The 19,531-nt window shown below is 39.1% G+C and overlaps 1 protein-coding gene across 13 annotated transcripts in view; it reads left to right on the top strand.

Annotated features, from left to right (window-relative positions):
* LOC125767427 (uncharacterized) overlaps positions 1 to 19,531 on the top strand; it is a 429,126-nt gene that overhangs the window by 129,877 nt on the left and 279,718 nt on the right. The window lies entirely within an intron of this gene.

Here is a 19,531-nt window from a genome sequence, read left to right as displayed (position 1 = left end):
ACCATGATTTACTTGTCTTAAGTACAGCTTTTACTGTCTCGCTTTTACAGTTGTTGTCCTTTACATGCCTTCATCTCAAAGCTTAGTTATTAATCTGGTATTGAAATATATTATCATTATCATTTGACTTTCATGGGTGCTTAGGAAATTGTCCTTTTGAGTTATGGTTGCCTTACATGTGTTCCCGTAACAACCGGAACCATCGGCATATGGTAGATAGTTGTCGACTAGGGGAAGAGACTAACTAAAGTCAAGGGTTTTGTGATAATCACAGGAAGCCAACTAGCACCGGTTCGCAGCATTCTAACCTTAAACATCCAGCAGAACAGCTGCATCACTTATTGTATTCCTTCTCTAAAAGCTATATTCTATTGTCGGAAGGTCGTACGGACAACCAAATTAGATTGTTCCGTAATTCAAGTCTAAGTTTCTTCCCTCAGCCACAAGTTGCATAATTCAGTCAGAGACTTCGTAATGGACCAAATCTGCAAGATAAGGTAAGGAAATGCGTCGCTTTATCCTCGAATATGCGCGTCAAGTGCATAAAACGTCACATCCTATCAGAATCATCTTCTTGCCTTCTCGTGGGTGAAAGGAGAATACGGATGAATATTATGTCGCTAAACTCGTCGTGGCCATGTATATTTCTGGGTTTTGTTAGAAGCCCCATCACAAAGTTTCCGGGTGGGGAAAACTGGAGAAAGTTACTCTAAGCTCTCGAGGCATTGTGCGATTGTGACTTTTCCGAAACGTGCAAGGTGTCTACTATTCTACTAAAGAACGAGATCCTGCTAGCAAACTAAGGATCTGGAACTAAGTTTGCACACAATTCTCACATGCTTTTGTTTTCTGATATCTTTGCGCCCAAGCCCCGTCGTAGACGTCGTCAGTTTTGTCCTTCTACAGAATGGCAACTAATCCGTTCGACATTTGTGTGTATGTGTCTATGGTTTTTGGAACCAGAAGAAGGAACAAGTTTGGCATTATATTTTCGGCAATGGTATTGAGCCCGAGGCGCTGGTAGCCCTTGGCGGGAAACTTTTGTGGGACAATGGGTTTGAGAGGGCACAGGAATCGAATTGTTTTGTAAGTTGAAATTTATTGCTTTCGTTTGACTCAATTTAGTGTATGGTATGTTTTGATCTAAGATCGGAGGTGAGTATCTAAAATGGATGGTGTGGAAATTATGATAAAACAATACAGTTTCACCGAACTATTGATTAATCAACAATGGCAGTACCAATGTAAAGGGTAACATTCTAAGCATAGCTTCTGAATAATAGTTTCTTGATATTTGTAGTTGGTAAGCATTATCGTAGCAATAATGAGCAATTTATGAAATTATAACAAGGATTTTTATATTAATTTACTTTCATTTAATGTATGACATTTTGTTATTGCTTAGATAGCTTTAAAATGAAGTTCTTCAAATCATATCGTTCGTAATCCTTTCCTATTCTGTGCCACGCTTAGATGCTTTGGTGAACAAATAATCCGGTCATGATTATCTCACGTTCACGCCATTCAATTGACACAGGAAAATAATTCATTCCTCATCCCTGTTACATTCCACCATCCTTACACCGTACTTCCTTGGAACTTCGAAAGTTGATAAAAAGTAGTCCTATGTATCACACCCAGAACCATTTGGCGTAGCATTGAAAAATTAAACATAAAAAACCCACCCAACAATACGTGCCTCGTCAGGACGTAAGGATCAGCTCTAGAAGAAGCTGGTTAGTTTTTATTGCACATATACAAAAAAGCGAAGAAAAGCTCGCTCACCCTGCTGTGAAAATCCCACTTTATGACTCGTCACTGCGAGGCACGGGCAGTCTTCCTAGATTGCTTTATTGCATTTCTTTATTTTCACCGCTCGTTTAACACCGTGTCGCTATCGTTGTTGTTGTTAGGAAGGATAACGGCGAACCCTTATGGAGGGAAACAACTACAAAAAAGAAGGTCAAGCGAAAGTGTAACGCACGAACGCACATCATAAAGCATAAATCGTTCCTTCGGTGAAGTGGACTCGTGGAGAAAGGCTCAAAAGCTAACCTTTTTCTAGTTGCAGACTTGATCTTACTCGCGGGGTTGAATGTATTATGAGACAGCATAAATTTGCTCATCGTTGTGAGCACCGGGGGAAAGCTGCAGCAGGAAAACGTAAACAAGTAACTGGGAGAGTTAAAAGACTCACGTTAAAGTATTCCATTCACTACACGGAGGTTGTGGTCATGTCGAACACGGTCGTTAAGTGAAAAATCTTACCATATCATCATCTGATCCTGTGACTTGGGTCGGTGGGAAGTGAAATGATGAGGCAGTTTAGTGGCGATGAAGTGAGAATGAAATGCAATCTATGACCATGTCCAGATGGTATGTTTGAATGGTTGGAAGCACTAAAACTGGATTTCTATTGCTATAAAAGAAAATTATGAATAGGAATACATCATACCGATAAGATAATACAAGAAGTTGCTATAGAAAATTAAATCATGTAGAAAACTGTGAAATACATAAGAAAAGTTTGTTTGATTTTAGATTTGATTTCAATGATTAGAGACGTTACATTTGATCTATACAACCGTAAATATATTTTTTTAAATACACTTAACTCTGTTGAACAGGACAATAAGACAAAATGTATAATACGGTACAGAATAGACCATTTAAAGTATTAATGATGGGATACTTTTGGGTTTGGGGTTAGAGAATAAATGTTCCTTTAATACTTTAGGATGGAAGAGTCCGTTATTCCAGTTGTTAAGTATTTATATCGTTATTTTTATGTGCTATCATCACGTCAAAGTAAATTTCAACCTTTTAGGTTGCATTCTTTAGCGGTTCCATTTCTTTGTTGTCATAACGATACAGGTACTGCTTCTACTGGGAACACAAGGCACAACAATCGCTGCGCAAAAAAGGGAATCATTTCTTCCCGTACAAAACAGGCATGGTAATTATTATCGAATGAAGCCCGAAAATGAGAAAATAATTCGATTTTAATGCCCTCGTGACCTGTGGTCGTCTAAGAAGTACGGTACTCATCCGTCGCTCAACGATCCAATTGAATGGCTAATCCATTGAAAAGGAGTTGCTTCGTGTTTTTATTGAAGAGCAACATATTTCGTTGGTTTATGCTGCTAATGCTGAGAAGGAGAGTAGGGTTGTGAGTGGTCAGTTTATGATCAAATGGGATCCGTAGCATGGTTGATTTAGTGGTCAACGGCCACCGAATCGTTCAGTACCATTCGGTAAACTATCTTGAGCGGGTTTACAAAGCACATCGAAAAGTATCGTAGCAATGTGGCGTGGCGTTTTACTATTTTCTGGAGTTGCTAGTTTTATTTTTCAAGACGTCTTATGTCTGTTTTACATCGACAAAGCGCTTGCAGTGGAGTACGCCGATGAGTCTGAAATCCCGAACATATTCGACGCCTTACAGATAAAGGTGAATGTTACAATTAAGGCAAGCACTTGGGAAAAAGACAAAAGTTGCCTCTTTCCGTATAGTAATAAATCAATTCGACTTGCTAGTATCCGCGAAGGAATATGGATTCCAATGGCCTATCTGCGTCATAGCGATAATCATCTGCATCCGTTCGTGAGCCCGTACGGTGAACTACGCTGCTTGAGGATACTAACTCGGTATGATCAATTAACGAACCGACTAGCTGTCAGCTATGGTTGCAGGACCAACAAAAGTGCTCCGTTGGTTTGGAACTATCATTTTGCGTTTCTTTCAAACAAGCGCATATACTACCGGGAACGATATGGTTGCAGCAGAGGAAGGCAACTACGAAGAATTGTCATTGCCAGTACGGACTATACCAACTATATACTGCTTCATGGCTGTCAGAGCAATGCAGAAATTTACATGCGAGCTAACGCGTTAATGGTGATGGTGAAAACGCTTAACATTAGTCAGCAGATCCTATGGGAGATTGGGAACTACACGAGTGCGGTTCTACTTCCGGAGACGATATCTAAACTGGCTTTCCTAAACCTTACCCAAAATATGCCGTTGGATGACGCATGTGATTGCTCTATGGCCCGCGATTTTGTGTTCTGTGATCCAACATTTCGATTTCGAAGCGATCCTGAAAAGATACGGGTTGTAAATGATAGCTGCTACTGGAGTATGGTTATAGCAAGTGTACTTGCATTGATAATGACAACCATTGTTCTTATGGAGCAGTTGCACTTATTTCGATCTGTTAGCGATTATTCGAATTATGTACTGGTCGATTAGGAATCAGTAAAAACAAAAATTGAATTGTTATCAGTAATGAATGCATTTAGTTCAATAAACAGGATATATAAAACGCACTTTAAACACGAGATTTTATTGAAATAATAATTATTTATTTATTTTATATCAAAGAAACATACCTCATCCAATAAAATGTATCATACACTTAGTAAAGTCTATCTTTACCATCAAGCGATGTGAAATAAGTCATATAAAAAATATTGTGCCGCATTTCTATTTATAATAGTGATGGTACATTTACTAACAAAACAATAAATATAATTTGTTTTTAAACTGCCGACATGATGCAATTACGACACTTTTTGGTGGCTTTCTTTATTTCTCAAACGTGCTTTCTATTTAAAGCTCAAACCTTTAAGCTTTAAAGCCGATCAAACAAGAAATTCGAATATCACAGATAGTCATTTGTTAGATGGTTCATACTAGGGCCATATTGGGCTAAACCGTGTAGCGCTTGTAGTACTGAATAAAAAGTGTCAAACTTCAAGAGGAATAAATACCTAACTCAAATACAATTTCGCAGAAATATACACCACGCTTTCACTTGATTTTGAATCTGGAAATAAAACATGAAACATTTATGATTTTCGATACCCTTTCGCAGTGTGCTTAATGACACTAGCTTATGACAGCTTAAAGTGTCATTGAAGCGTGTGAAAAATCCGATTAACTTGTAAACGGTGGTTAAATGTATGATTCATTCTAATCCTCTCACGAGACACACGAGAAATGTGTCCACTTGAATTATCGGAATCACCACCACATAACCACCGAGAGATCGTCTCGTTAACCAGGGCACCATTATCAATTAATAAGCGGAATCAATTATGCTACACCGCGTGCACTGCGTGACACGGGGTGTGAACAAATGCTTCCGGTTTCACAAACATTTCACGATTAAGTGCCTCAAATCGGTGGCGATAATTGATTAAAGCCGTACAATTTTGCCGTTGCCTGCACTCGTCGGTAAAAATGAAAACAATAAATCCATCCCAACCCGCTAGCGATGTCAAGGGAGGTAAGGGAGTTGATAAAAATCAGACCAATTTATTCATTCCATCCATTGAAATAGGACAGATGGGAGGAAGATTAAAACATGCCAGAATAGGTATGGTCTTGGCACGGGGGCTATAGAGGTGTTTTCATTCGTTATACCGTTATGAAAATTATTTCTCATTTGTTTCGGTTTTTTTGCAATATTTTCTGATTTTTCACACTGCTGCAGATGCTGTTTACAATCATTGAAGTAAGGGCAACCAGCATTCAATCCCTTTTATGCATTCGGTTTCGAAACACATTTCCAGCATAGTTTACGCTCCCGTAGCTATTAAAATACATGTGCTCGTACACATACACGAACACAGACACAAAAATACATATAAACCAGGCTAACAATACTACCAATTTTCCTCGCCAATTCCAAACGCTCATAAACGTATGAATAAAAAAAAACAAACACACAAAAAACCACACGAGACTGCGCTCACCGGGAGAGCATGTGCAAAAACCAAAAGGAATGACACAAAAAAATGAATTGGTAAAAACACCGAAATGAAAAAGTACTATAAGGTAATACATAGAACATGGAAAAGTCAAAACGTGCTTACTCCATCACCAACAATAGTGTTTGAGTTGACGATGAGCTTTAGTATACCAATGGCTAGGCTAATTGTTGCTTAATTAATAAACGATTTAAATGAACCACTTATTGTAAGACTTTTATATTAATTCTATTCTGGATAATGCGTCGTTTCATAAAATTTATTGTAATGCACAATTCTTTCTTTCATATAATCAGCTGTTTCCCTTTTAGGATCAACATACTTTTAGAAGAAAATTATTGAATTATTTATGTTAAATAATATGAATTATTGGGCATTGGGGTACGTCATAAACGGCGTTTTATCCACACGATAGGACTGGATATCAAATCCTATTTGAACCGCCCCCTGGTACCAAGGACTGCCTATCCGACTACGTGGTAAAAATAAGTCTAGTAAGCTTGAAATGGCAGGCATAACCTTAGAGGTAGTTGAGCCAAGAAGAAGGTAATACGTCGTACAGGACCATTACAATTTATTTGGTTTTAGTTTTTTTTTATCAAACTTACAGATTTACGTTTCCGACCTAACATCTACTTGTAATGCTATCAACCAGTTTAAACAGAACAATGTCATGCTTCTGTAATAAGCGTTGACAGACAACAGAACAACAAAAATCCTCCATATCCGACAACCATCACGTGAAATTGGAAGCACTAAAGCCTTTTACCAGCGTCAAGCAACCACAACCACAGAGCTTAAAACCTTTTTAATCCGTCGCTCACATTCGCTGCATGCCGTGCAAAAGGCTTTTGGAATTGTTGTTGTTTTTTTCTTATTTATACAGATCTCATAAAACGTGTTCTTTGCTGACTCGGTGATCGATGTCAAAATTGTATAGTTGATTTTCTAAACAAATAGGAAAATCTTTTTTTACAAATACACCGATCCGCATTCCACTGAACTCACAATAAAAAAGGGTTTCATGATAAAAAAATAACTACACAGTAGAGTTTGGTGCGATTTATATAGCCTTTGACGCAGCAACTCAATCAGATGTCAAATGCAATTTTCATTCACATGCACAATGCATCGCAAAAACGCAACGACCTCGACGGCCTCAGTGTCAAAGTGGAGTTGAAAAAAATAAATCCTTTCGTCAGAAGCTATGATAAGTCGTGTTTAGGTTTTTTTTGCAATGATATTCCCGTACCATACCACTCAGTTTTCGCACTCTTATTCATTTAGTCTACCAAAAAAAAAGATGAATAAATAAAAGTCTAGGTACCAAGCACAGCCGTCGTGTTTAGTTTTCCTTTTTTCCGTTCAGATGAAAAATTGAAGCTTAGCCATAAAAAATGCAGCACTGGACGAGAAGCGAGAAGAAAAATATGCAAACATTTTTTGTTATGCGGTACCAAACTTTGGCAGTCAACATAGACAGCGCTTAACGATATTAATTAATTAAGCTCATTTTCTGATTGAGTCTCCCAATTAGCTACGCGATAAAAAATGTTTAGGTAAAAGTGATACTAAAAGTAATCAAAATAAACTAACAGTAAATAACTAACTAAAAATAAGTTTAGTAAGCCAAAAATGGTCCTTAGAGGTAGCGTAGCCAAGCATCTAAAGAAGATTGAAAAGATTAAGCGAGGAGAGCAAGTAATCACTATTATCTTATATTTTTTATTCTTTTATGTATTATTCTATTAGGAATGAGATACATTTGTTTTTTATGTTCATTGCATTTGAAATTAATTTTGTATTGTTCAATATTTCCAATTGTCGATTAATGCAGGCTGAACTGTTTATTACCTTACTGTTTATGGTACACCAGATAGCAGACGGGTTTATCCAATTACCCTTCGTTACCGTGATAACACTCATTCGAATATGTTTTCCCCCCTTCTGTTTATTCTGTCTAGTGTATTATTGCTTTAGTTTATCGAAATTCCAATCAAAATAAAACCATTCGATTTTTTTTCGAAACAAGTTGAAAAAAAAGTAACAAAAACTACAATCACCGGAGATAATAAAAGATCGAAGTTATAATTTTCAAAATAGCAAATGCACACCACCATCCAAACATGAGATTGTTTCGGGTATCGATCACAGGAAATGCAATTCCAATTGAATGAACCATAAAACCAGCATCAAACACAAGTGTACCTCATTCATTCGTACTTACCCAACCTGGGAAATGGTTGAGAAATTTTTCAAACTGCAATAACACCACAATAAATGGCAAGCTACCGGCAACAGCCAGTGCACATACGGCCTGATGATGAGGTGGTAATGTTGTTGCCTCCCAGGCACCAATGTAGTGTTGTAATTCCAACCGAACCAGACGCGCGGAAAGTAATTTTATTTTATGTCTACTAGCAACGGCAAGAAAATGGCAATGGCGACCGAGAAAAACCAGTCGTGCAACCGAAGTGCAATCGAGCATAACGATTCCTAACGTGGTCGCGTTGCTAGCCAATGCAGCGCTACTGCTGGAGAAGATGTGTATTTGCCGTGTGGATATACGAGCGGAAGGTTGAGGTGAGCATAAAATAAACATAAATATGCGAAGGTTCCGTTCCTCTCCGGTATAAACGCGATGGCGGCTTTTGTTGTCCCGACGGCATAAAGTTGAGGACGACCACTTCACACAACGAACCCCTCGCGATGCACATCTGGCGAAAACCTGAACCCGTATGGAGTAGTGACGCTGAAATACTACGATAGCGCGCCAACTATGCTAACCGACGGGAACAACAAAAGCTTCTATTACGATAGATGCCAGGTAGTGGAAGGTACCGTCTGCTTGGGTGCTGTGACCGTGACTTCTTCGAATGAGAATGGGTTACGTAAGGTGGGAAGGTTAGCTAGAAGACGGCTAGGAGTCGATCAGATAAGATACCAGGTACGGTGCCATGCAGTAATATATGTACTGCTTCAATAATCAGACCCCTACGATCCTTGTGGATAGGACTAAAGTTCTAATGCAAGTGACGTGATAAAGGTAAGCCTTAGCCTAAAGTGAAGCATACGATGTATTGTACACCATTGAATAAGGGATATTTACGATGATAACGCTTTGTTTAAAACCTGTATTGGTGGCATATTAAAAAATAGTTTATGTAATTAAACCTAATGTCAAATCAAATCCCATCCGGACCGTCCCCCCGTAGCATGGACTGACTATCCTGCTACGTGGTAAAATAAGTCTTGATACGGCCAGGCCGTTCTAACCGAGAAAAAAATATAAACCTAATGTCACGGTTATATCACTAATATTTTTATTTTATCCTAGTAATGGCACTAATCACATCATATCACAAGTATTTTTACTGAAATAAACATTTGCCTTTAATATCGTAAACTACATTTTTATTCTATTATGCGGATATTCATATCCAGTACTTACATTCGCCCACCTTTACTTGTTCCTTCTTCTTGCATTTATTAAACCGTTCAAGAGGAACATCGGCTCAGGCTAAACATAAACGACATAACGACTGGTGATATTTACGAACAGCATAATCACCAGAGATCCTATGCCTATACCAGAACATTCCTTGGAATGTCATCTTTTCTTCGCAAATCGTCAGCTCATACACAAACAGGCTTCAACCGGATCGAAAAGCAATGCAGTCAACATTTGTTAACAATCTTTGGGCGGTCATGCAAAAGCCACAGCAGCCGGTCATCGCCATCATCATCAGACTATTTCATTCAGAGCGCATTCTGCATTCCACATTTTCTTGCCAGTACAATCGCCTCAAGGACTGGTTAGTTGAATTCATCCGAAACGCCGACGTGAAGCAATCGTACAATCGACCAACCGAAACGATACGAATCCAATGTCGTTTGTCGATTTCCGGTCCCTGCAGAAATATAATCCGCCTGCACGACATAAATATCTTCTTCATTCAGCCCATTGGGAAAACACTTCAAAGTGCCTGATCAACTACCCACCGCACGGTTTTGGAAAAGCTCAATAGAGCATTCGTATCGATGACATGCACACAGTTTTCTCTACTGCCGATCGAATGGGATTACTCATTAAATTCGATTAATCGATAATCACCGAAAGCAAACAACCTACAATCACAACGGATGATAATGACCATGATGGAGCTTGTACCATATCGGTTTGGAACTCTGCAGCAACTGACCGTGGCATCATGTGTGGAGAAATTTAATTACTATCAACCAAATGGAGCGCAAAAATTGTACACAAACATGAAACATGAAAAGATGGCTGATAGAGTGCAGAAATTGGAAGTTAATTTAGTATTTTCCTCGTGTCATTTAATCTGCACAACACGTAATGGATTGCCAGAGCAAGTGGCGACCCGGTGTTGTACGTTATAAACGAAGAAAGTTCCACACGACAAAACCGAGTATCAAATCCCTTCCGGACCGTTTCCCCGTAGCAAGGATTGAATATCCTCTCCTCTCCTCACGTTATAACGACGTGATGACCGACATTACCTTAAAGGTTGTTAAGAAAAGCATAGATAGAGAATACGTTATATTAGGTTATAGATGTTGTCAATTGAATGTTCATTTAGGGTTACTGCAGGATATAAAATGTTTGATTTAGAATTTTTGAAAATATTTTCTAGCGTTGTTTTACTGGCTGTAAACCCTTCCAAAGCTTTTGCAAAAATACAAACCATAAGCTTCAACGCATCATATGGGACTATTTGGACTTGGTTCTAAACAAAAACAAAACAGGTAAATTCCATACGGAAATCACACCCCCTCCGGAGATGATGATCCTGAACCGCTCCGGTTTACTTTTTGAATTCCATTCGTTTACATACTTTTCATGTATATGGGATACACGTCACTGTTTTTGACGTCAAAGGCTTCAACCTAGACGGTGATGTCCATTCCCACAGTATTCAGAAGCATGTTTGAAGAATAGAAGGTGAGCTGTGTAAAAAATACTCTGGAACGATCCCAAATGAGATTCACAATCGAATGTCTACCGGGAGATAGAAATGCGAAAAACAGAAACCAAATTTGGCCCTTTTCTCTAGCCCATACTCAAATCCAATTCTTGGTGAATAGGATAGAAATGGGAAAAGGACTTCCTTTCTTGCATGTGTTCATCGGGTTTTTTCCGTTTCTTTAATACATGTTCCAAATTTGATGGGGATGATGGAACAGTGAACACGTCACTGGAAGTAATATTACTTCCTGCTTCTTCCATTATCAGTTGCCATTGTTTGGCTAGCATCATGTACAATGACCCAAAACAATATATCGATATGCCATTCTGTACGAAAATGGAAATAATTCTAAGCATACTGGACATCTCAAACTTCTGTTTCTTCCCAAAACCCGGAAGCTTCAAGTGTCCATCCAGTTTAACATAGTTCTAACTTCATTCTCAACACAACTCATCCAAGAAGAGAATGATAAGAAAGCACAAAAAGTTCCTATTTTTTCATTCCGGTGGTTTGATCGCAAAAAATCTTTACAATGGACCAACGGAAAACTGAAGCAGTCTAACACAATAAAAATCATCATCATCATTTTCCGGTCCATAAAGAACGAACGATCGGAATGTGTTTGCGACGATCCCTTGCCATGTACGTCCGTCACCTTGCCCGTTGTGATCAGCTTTTCTCGGTGCTCGATTAGAGAAAAACCTTTTAAGGTTGGCTTTCTGGGTTCGTTCGGGAATCAAATGTTTACCTTCATCTACATGCTTGGTTGTGCTTTCATGTTGCTCCTATCATCATCGTTCACATCGTTATCTTGTTGAGAAGTTTTATTTTGTTCCTGTTCTTTCAGTTGAAATGGCATGCCTTGCTATTTTTTTTTGCCTAGCGTTATCGTTCGGCATCGTGTGAACGATGCAATAATGATAACGCTTCGTTTATAATGCTGCCTCAGCAGACGGTCGGGTTGGCAAAGGATGGTTGAGCTTTGTGACAAACTAATACAAATTTGATAGCGGTGAATGTGATATATCATTTTCAGTGATCTTGAATACTATCATTACCATTTGCTTTCGGGCGGAATTGAGTCAACTGTTGGATAAAACATTTTCATTGAAATGAAAGAATTTATATTCATATGTTGTCTCATATTTTGGCCATTTTATGGACGGGAATAATTTCAAACGGCAAAAATAATGTAATATTTTGATCCATTTCATCAAATACTCAGCGTGTTCAAGCTTTGATTACATTAAAAATGCAGTAAAAGGCGTTTTTGTTCTTCTTTAGCTTTGTTCATCTACAAACATACGATTATTTTTTATTAAATAATATATAAATTATTTTTAATGCTCTAGTAGATTGTTTTTCTTTTTCCTTTTTTTATGACGACTTTTAACATTCTTTAAAATGATCTATAAACAAACCTTTAGATAAATCTCTCCTAGAAACATAATCCTTTTTACCAAGCCTTTCAAATAACAATTGAAATACCTCCAATTAGAAAATATAGTTTTCGGCAAGCAAAAAGTATTGGATTGATCACTCAATCTTAATATAAGAGCTCTTCAGAAATGAAAATATTTCCTGTCATTTCAAAAATTCAAAATGTTAAATTAAATTTTATAAGACCATGTATTGGATCTTCGTAGCTACGATATCCTGTATACTTATACCAGATTAAATTTCCCAGCTTCATTCTGCAATTTTATTACAGTCTTCACTCATATATCAAATAAAACTGCCATACGCACTGTCTCGGGTAATGGGTAACCGAATGGGTGATTTGCAACATCCGGTTCGTCCTCTAAAAGCCTTTAACGCCACCATCGTCATATTAAAGAAAAGAAGTGTGCGCAAAAATGAAGAAAGAAACAGCACCCAACGAACCCGGCATCATTTTCAAGCGGATGTTTATGCAAATATTTACCTCCTGCTGATGGTACTAGCACGAAAGTGGTGCAAAATTTGGCTACGTTTCCCTCATACCCATCTGCTGCGGGCTAGCTTTGCTTTTCCAATATTTATTCATCCATTCGTGTTTTTTTATACACACTGTCACGAAGGAAAAAAAATCATGGTAGGATTTTCTGTACATTTTTTGCAGTTTTCGTAAGTTGATGCCGTTACTCTTCGTTTATTCACGTCAACAACCTACGCGTGCGGGTGTCGGTTTCGTTAGAGTGCCGCCACAACACCGGAACCGGGTCGAGAAGTCGAGATACACTCTTCAGAACGCACTGTAAACCACCGCAAGATGCAAGAAACTTTCCATCTTCGGGTCAGACATTTGAAGTGTGAGACCGACGCTGTTTAAATACCTACAATTTACATTCAAATTTTGAATGGTAACACCCGTACAGCAATCCATCTCCCTTTCCTGACCGACCCGAAAAGCTGATGGCGACACGGTTCTGCATTTAAGAATACTTCCTCGCCAACACTCATCTTCTTCGACGGGTGTATCTGACTCTCCCAAATCAAGTTCCGGATTACTTACCCGACAAAACGTATCCAAAACATTTTCAATATGGAAGCCGTTTTTCCATTTCTTTGAGCACGTCGCGCGCCACCGGAAATAACAAACATAACACGGCAGTGTGAACAACAAAAAAGAAAGCACAGAAAACATGTATCTTCTCTTCGCGCAGGACAAAATGAAGGTGATTCGTTTCAATCTCGATGAAATCGATCAGTGTCGGATGCGCTTCGGCGGAACGCGACGTTGCAATGTTTCGTACTTTTGGTTCATCTCGTTACATTTTCCACACCGTTCGCCGTCAGGCCTTGTCTGTCAGATTTTGTATGCCCGGCTTTTGAGATGGATTTTCCGAGCTATTTTTCTGTCTGACGACGCTTTTCATTTGCTCAAGATCGATTTGTTAGCTTTATCGTATTTTTCGCTTTCGCACAAGGAATCAATTAAGCGGAAAATGAGGATAAGAGAGTTCAGTTTCCAAAGATGTTAGCTAATGAAAGCGGTGACAACACGTCAATCGTGATGAAGATTTTGAGGATGACTAACGTGTGATTCTTTTTTTTATTTTTCTTTGCAGGTAAGCTTAACTTTCTTAGCTGATCGGTAAGAACGTGACTGGGGAAAAGTTAATGCTGTTCATGTAAGTGAGTTATGTTTAAACAAAGGATCAAGTGTTGGCCGGTGTTTCAAAGCAGATATATTTTCGATGCGTACGCTTAGAACTGTTATCTTAATTCCCCTCATAAGTTTTGCTTACTTTCAACGTTGCTTTGCATTGTAGGCAATGGTGCGCTGTCTAGTGTTCTGTAAACTAATGTGATAAAGATCGAATAATTTCAGGTATATTACAGAAGTATATGTACCAATATGAATATTTAAAATGTCTTTTTTGTTGAATTGTAAATTGCATATGAATATGATCTTTTATACTCCATTGTAAAAACTTTACTGTTTTGAAACTCTATGTACAGTTACGTTGCGTTAAATATCATTACCACTGAGACTGTTGATCATGCTATATAAGATCCGCGATAAGCTTCAAGTCCTTCGCAATCAGTGCAAATTCGTCCCCCAATTTGTACGATACGCACATTGTTATCTTCCAGAAAAAGTATTATCACCCATTTTCGTCTCAATAATGAATGCTTTTATATCTCTAGCACACATCAAACGTTTGCGATATCTAGTGTCTACAATCGCATTAAAAGGAAGGTGTTGCAACGTATGAATATTTTCCTATCCAAGCGAGATAAACCTTCGATGTACTTTCTCAGCCTATTCGGTTTCTACGTATAATGATTTCTCTCTACCTTGCGAGCATTTCGACTCAATATACTAATGCCTACACTTCCCAACATACGTTCACATTCCACCAGCAATACGGAAGATGGAATCTTTTATAATCGCCTTTTGGAAGCACTTTCTCCTCACTATAAAACAACGAAGGGTATGACTTACGCTACACAGCATCAGAGATCATTGAACTATGTACTGATTTTTTGGGCTCAAAATGGTGCAGACCGACAGTCAATGGCTCAAGAAATCCGATTCCATACCGTAGCTCATTTGGTGCCGGATTTAGAAGAAAATCCCTTCGCTTTCGATGTGTTGCAATAATCCCCCTTTCCATAGGGAAGGAATTCTTCCAATCAACGAACTAACGACCGCTCCTGGAAAGGCAATGAGCCATTTCGGAACCGACCTCATGCGGAGAGGGAAAGATTAACTGCATGCTGCACCAGATTTTTTTGATGAGAAGGAGGTTCCCGTCTGGACGTTTGCTAACGATGTGCGCCCGGAATAAGACCGCAATCGTAGGGAAGAAAATGTACGAGGAAGCTTCCAGTATTTAAGGGACGTTAGTTAGGGGGTGTTCCTGGCACAATGAGGATGACCATTTGATTCGATTGATGTGGATTGATTGATTGAATTGTCTTTGCGTTTTGTTTGACACTGAGGTAATCGACTTGAACACTAATGGCTGTGTAATGAGTGATGGTCAGTTGACGGTAAGGTTGCTGACCTACAGGAGGGATTGGACCGATGCAACTGATCTACTACGGATGATATGAACGAATCGATATAGTTTAGATATAATAGTATTGTTGTCCTTCTTAGAGCTTCATAAAATTTTACTTGAACGTTCATAGGAAGAATAGGCGAAGTACATATTCTGTTATTTCTCTAAAAACTATATAAACATTTTATTTATTGGATGCCGATTTTTTTGCCGGAAAATTATTGAACCGGATGCCGGAAATTATTGAACTCTTTATTTGTATGCAGTTTTCGTATACTTTGCTTCTGCATAATATTATTCACAATTTCACTGGCTAAGAGGCTAACACTAGCCTCTGCTACCATTGTTTTTATCAGGCATAACTTTTGGTTTCACTATACGCTACAAATTCTTACTATGTCTCTATTATCTATATAAATTCAGAAGCACGTAGTTAAACTGTACTACGTTTGAGGACACGATCACATAACTGCACGTTAATGATCACGACCAGTTTATGTTCAACGAATGTAGCAAGTGCGGCTCTACCGCAAAGGGGTTAATGGCAGTTTCTCGTACTATAGTCACGATTGTTGGTATTGTATCATTTTAACTTTTAAGTATCTCCGTGTTAAATGCCACAGAGTAGTTGTTCCCTACCATCTAACACCATCAGAAAACATCACAACTAGTCTATTTGGATGCGAATCTCATCGCACTAAAGAGGACCACGAAACAACTTTTCCACGGTATTTCATATTGTGCATAAAAACCTGTATGGAAACATGGATGAACAAGGGTGATTTTTTTACCAAACGAATGAAAACGAAAGCAATAGGACTATTTACTTTTTGTATAAAATCATTCCAGTTTCGTTGTGTGAAATTTCTGGACGAGGCCTTAGTATCTCTTTTCCAAAAAGCATCGTTTCAATTTATGACTGAGAAATTCCTAGTTTACGACCACGGGAAGAGCCATAAAACATGACACGTACGTACAATATGTTTTCACATGTAATTTTCCGTTTTCGGCCGCTGTTTTATTTTCCCACCGCAACTCACCAGACATACACACTCACATTTACTCATATCCGTGTGGAATGTCAACGAATGCTGTGTCTTGTGTTTCGAGCTATGCTCAGCTGGAAGGACAGCTGGGAAATCGTTTCAATTTGGCTGTAACCTCCTCTCGTTCGACTCCACGCTCGGCGGGGTGAAATGTTTTTGGTGGTCTCGTTTGTGGTCTGTCACTTTTCGACCAAACATGGGGTAGCCCGCAGCCTTTTCCCGGAAGGCTTTTCCAACAGGAGCAAAACCCGACACGACACAAAACCACACAGAACACAGTTGCTTGTGTCCCAGCAGAGCGACACTATTATCCTGACCAACAGAAGAAGCATCACTGACATCGTATATCGTACCGCCGGAATCTTTCCCGTTTTCATCACATGGCCTCCGAAGAGGAATTATCCACAATGGGTTCTTTCTGTACCTTGCCATTTTATGCGGAACCTCCCAAACCGTTGGAGTCTTGTCAGATGACGATGGGTGCACCATTGCATCGCATTTTTGTACGCTCTCCATCTTATGGCCCGTTCATCATCATCGGATGACTTTTTGAGTACCACGATAAGGGATGGAGCACCGGAAAAACGGAGCGTTTGCAATCGAACTCGAGAGAAGGATGTTTATTGAACTGGACATGGCCATGAAAATGGAGACCGAGACCGGGAGCAATGTCGTTGCATTTATGATCAACCAAGCGTACGCTATGAATTTTCCATTACCGTTTTGTACGTGGAAAAGATGCACCAGAACCCGTCGACATAGGAAAAGTGACTTTTCACGTACTTGCTTGGTGTGGTCGTTTGTAGAAAATAATGCGATTTCTATGGATCGCCTGGAAAATACGCATAGAGGCTTTAATCTAATGGAGCAAAAACAGAAAAAACTGCTAGTTAATGCAAACGAACTTATGTAACATAGTTCTAACGTATACTATTTACTATTATCTTACTTATCAACAATTTATGTTGAGTAAAATATCCAACACATATTAAAAATATACACGAATTTCTCTCGGGCTTGTAATCTCTTTAAAACCATGCCGTTTGAAGTGTTCTTCTACACGAGATACCTAACGTTGACATACCTACAGTCAAGACCAGATTCTGGGTTTGGTCTCTTCGGGTTTGAGGTTACGTAAAGAGCATCATTACGGCTGGAAAGCGGGAAATTGCTTTATAATATGCTGACCTTAGCCCTCGTTCCCCTCACTGACGTTGTTGTCCGATTCGTAAGAGCATGAATTTCCACACAAATACCAAAACCTCCCTTCCGTACGATCATGCTGCTCGGTGTCTGATCGTGAGCAGAAAAGGGAACGTAATAATAATAATACCGACAACGATGACTGTGATGATGCCGATGATAATAAGAATAAAAGAAGAGCTAGCTCAACGAACCAGGCACCTCTCGAATGTTTGCGAGAAACACAGATATCCGCCGGTCCAACCGTACGTGAGATGACATATTTATGATCGTTAGGATGCTGGTAGAGTTGGGTAGGTGGTTGGGGAATTTATCGCAAGCAGTCCCAAAACTTCGTCTCCCGGAAGTTCAATATGACCTACAGCTAGCAAGGGGGAACTATTCGGGAACCATGGTTCTCATCGTTTGCCGGGAAATGATTTACTCTCCTTTTGGATCTGTAATATACCAGCGCACACGATTGCAGAATCGCCGGTTGGAAAATGGTCTTTTCTCGCTTGACCATGGCTAGCTTCCTGGAAACCGGCGGTACAAAGTCAGTGAAGTAATTGTAGCTGCCAGGTTCACTTCTTTACACTATTTCATCCGCACTTTGGTTCGGGGCTTGTCTCTTCTTTTGAGCACGGAGGTACTGTGGTGGGAACGCATTCAGTATCACCGACCGTGCGGTCATCGCTGCAGATAAACTCACAAATTGAATGCACACCGATGTTACATCGATGCAGCGCAAGCAATATTTATGGTGTCCTGTATGCACCACGGCATCGGTTGTGAAGATTTGCTTTGTGTAAAGCTGAGATACAGTGGATGTTTTATTCATGCTAGCGATGCACGTATTGAGTGTATTTTGGTGTGTTGTGATTACATAAAAGATGGAGGGAAAGAGAAAGTGAAAGAGAGTGAGAGAGAGATGAACGCAGTTTGCATCATCAAATCCATAGCAAATTGATCATTAATACATTATAGTGTAAAATACGAATTGGTATGTATTTCATCCAAAAAGCGCTCTCGAAAACTATTTCCGTGACTGTGAAATATATTTCACAGTCTATAATAGTATGCAATTCCCATGCATAGAACCACTTTAGTGGTTAGACGACGAATTAATTAGGCAATTTCCTGCGGATCGATACTCGAACCTGAAAATTTCAAAACAATGTCCCTTTAATGAGGTGTCCGTGAACCATTGCCAAACATAAAAACATACATTTAAGCATTACAATTTTATGTTAAAAAGATTAATCTGTTAGCTTACAGAACTGAATTGCACATCAAACTTGTCACTCTCGTGCCAAGCGTTACACAAATCGCATTTCACACCTGTCTTTTCTTTCGAACGTCGTCGCAACGTTTCCTCTACTCCGGCAACGGGTTGCAATATCCGGCCGAGTCCGTAATTCAATATCCCTCCGAATCGAACGACAACCTTCTCTCAGTGATTGACAGCTTTAATTTCCAGCTGGATGTCGACCGGAATTCGTGATGATTCCAACCCGAGCGACAGTAAATTAAAATGATAATCGGAGTAAACGCGAATTCCCCGTATGTCATCGTGAAGAATGCAAGTGCCTTAAAGTATTCGATGTAGGAATTTTCCGCAATGTGACAAGCCGTCCGTTTCTAGAACCATTGTTGAACATCGTAGAAATTTTAAAGCTGATTTGCGAAGAGGAGTTTAGATCTATGCTAAGTAAACCTATCGAAATATTAGAAGTAACCAGAAAAAATAGAGAACCTATACTCTTTTCTTTAGTTTTCCCCATTCAGCAGTAGCTTCTCGTTTTTGCATACTTGATTGCAAGGGTTTAGATTGAATTTTAAATTTTCAAAAACACCAACACATGGTGGCACAAATTTCACCTAGGGGAGGAAAAAATACAACATTCTAGAGCCTTTTCAACCCCTATCGCGAATCATGAAGAAGCTGCTCATATCTAACGCACTGAAACAGGATTTTGTGTTTCGCGGTGAGTTCAGCAGTGCTAAAGACGAAAAGCAGATAAAAAAGCTAACGGTTTCAAACGAA

Source organism: Anopheles funestus, chromosome 3RL (assembly GCF_943734845.2).
Source record: "Anopheles funestus chromosome 3RL, idAnoFuneDA-416_04, whole genome shotgun sequence".
In the NCBI taxonomy this organism is placed as follows: domain Eukaryota; kingdom Metazoa; phylum Arthropoda; class Insecta; order Diptera; family Culicidae; genus Anopheles; species Anopheles funestus.
The sequence above is the reverse complement of the archived record's forward strand: the minus strand, read 5'-3'. Positions and strand labels throughout refer to the sequence as shown.